This window comes from Mus pahari, chromosome 8 (assembly GCF_900095145.1).
Source record: "Mus pahari chromosome 8, PAHARI_EIJ_v1.1, whole genome shotgun sequence".
NCBI classification, from domain to species: Eukaryota; Metazoa; Chordata; class Mammalia; order Rodentia; family Muridae; genus Mus; species Mus pahari.
In genome coordinates this window covers 17,845,931-17,848,195 of record NC_034597.1, presented here as the reverse complement: position 1 = coordinate 17,848,195, position 2,265 = coordinate 17,845,931, and the positions used below count along the sequence as shown (strand labels likewise).

Below are 2,265 nucleotides of genomic sequence, written 5' to 3'. Positions count from 1 at the left end.
GTGAGTTCCAGGACAGCCAGGGCTACACAGAGAAACCCTGTCTCAAAAAAAAGGAAAAAAAAATCAGTTAGCTAGGTGGTCTTTAATCCCAAAGTTAAAATCCCACTAAAATCTTTACTCCTAGCACTTGGGAAGCAAAGGCAGGGAGACCTCTGATCTCTGTGGCTCACAGAGTTATTAGTTTGAGGATAGCCAGGACTTCACAGAGAAACTGTATCTTGAAAAACAAAATAAACTGATTCAGTGGAAACCCTTCAGTTTCTAAAAATGAGTAATACTGGTATTAAACTCACTACTGTAAAGGGTTTCTGTGGTTGGATATACAGCATCCTACCCAAAAACTCATATGTTAAAGGCTTGGTTCCCTAGCTGGGGATACAACTGAGAGGTGAGTGAATGACAGAAACACTAAATTCATTAATGGGTTAATCCACTGCTAAACTTGTATGGATTGAGCTAGGAAGAGGTAGGACCTGACAAGAGGTCACAGACAGGACAACCCTGGATGGGAAACCTTGTCCCTTTCTCACAAAGTGTGCAGCCTCTGTTACAGGTTCACACTGCTGTGACAGACTACCTTGCTTCAAGCCTAAAACAGTGGACAGGCTGACCTTTCACTCAAGTCTCTGAAATTATGAGCAAAACTAAATCTTCCTTTTGAACTGTCTGAGAATTTGTCACAGTGACAAAGTACTTGAATGATAATAAATTGTGGCTTTATGGTGATACAACTTTAATAGTCTTTAATGGGCTTTGGGGCACCTACTAAACACTACATTTAGCCAGGTGTGGTGGCACACACATATAATACCGGCACTCGCAAGGCAGACACACAAGATTGCCACAAATTTGGGGCCGCCAGGCTGATCTGCATAGTGGGCTCCATGCCAGCCAAGGCTAAGGAGGGAAGAAAGGACAGATAGAAGGGAAGGAGAGGGAGAGAGACAGAGACAGATGGGGGAGACTATACTTGACTACTGGTTCTTAAGTAACACGTACAAATGAAGATACAGCCACCCACACCACTGTGCAGTTCATAAACAAACCTGACCTTGCCCTTGCCATACAAGGCCTTTTCAGTGTTGCTGAGGTGCTTTTTGTTGGTGGTGGTGCTGATTTTTGTTTTTTGGTTTTTTGTTGGTGGTGGTTTTGAGGCAGAAATGCACTTTGGGCCCTTTACTGGCCTCTTATTTTCCACAATCCTCCTGTTCCTGTCTCATAAGAGCTGGGATTGTTAGGTAACCACCATGGATCAGCAAGCCACTTCATATCAAAGGTAGCTAGCTGGTATCTTGTTTATCACCTGGAATTACGGATTGAATTCTATTGTTTTGTGCTCAACTTTCTCATGCTCTTGACATCAGTAACGTAGTGTAGGGGATGGAGCTAGGTGGCAGAGTATTTGCAAGGCCTCAGAATTGATCCCGGCACTACCCTGCCTTTATTACCACCCCACCCCAATCAATTTAACTCTATGAATTCTGGATGGTGATGGTTTGAATGAGAATAGGCTCATATATTTAAATACTTACCCCCACTGGTGGAACCATTTAGGAAGTATTAAGAGGTATGGCCTTGGTGGAAGAGGTGTATCACTGTGGGGTGGGGAGTGGTGGTGGTGTTAGCTTGAGCTTTAAAAGCTCAGGCCAAGGGGCTGGAGAGATGGCTCAGAGGTTAAGAGCACTGACTGCTCTTCTGAAGGTCCTGAGTTCAACTTCCAGCAACCACATGGTGGCTCACAACCATTCATAAGGAGATCTGATTTCCTCTTCTGGTGTGTCTGAAGACAGTTACAGTGTACTTACATATAATAAATAAATAAATCCTTAAAAAAAAAAAAACCTCAGGCCATTCCCCATTAGCTTTCTCTGCCTCATGACTGTGGATCAAGACTTAGGCTCTTAGCTACTGCACCAGCACTGTGAAGTCATGCATGCTGCTATGCCCCTACCATGATGGTCACAGACTCTAACCCTCTGCAACTATAAGCTCGAATAAACTTTGTTGTATATGTTGCCTTGACCATAGTCTCTTATCACAGAAATAAAAAAGCAATGCAGACAATTCTGTGCCTTTTTCAAAAGAATGGTGAATAAAAAAAAAAAAAAAAAGAATAAAAATTATATTAGTATCTCAAAGACTCACAATGCGTGACTACCCTTCAAGAAGCCTATGACAATGTTCTCAGGGATATCTTTCTGAGTGTTCTTCTTTCTCTTAAACCTAGTGCTTGAAATGTATACTGACCATCTCTTTTTTTTTTTT

General features: G+C 42.3%; 1 protein-coding gene across 1 annotated transcript in view; it reads right to left on the bottom strand.

Annotated features, from left to right (window-relative positions):
• The window catches only part of Dennd6a (DENN domain containing 6A), a 52,687-nt gene that overhangs the window by 9,516 nt on the left and 40,906 nt on the right, over positions 1-2,265 (bottom strand). The gene's annotated exons all lie outside the window — the stretch shown is intronic.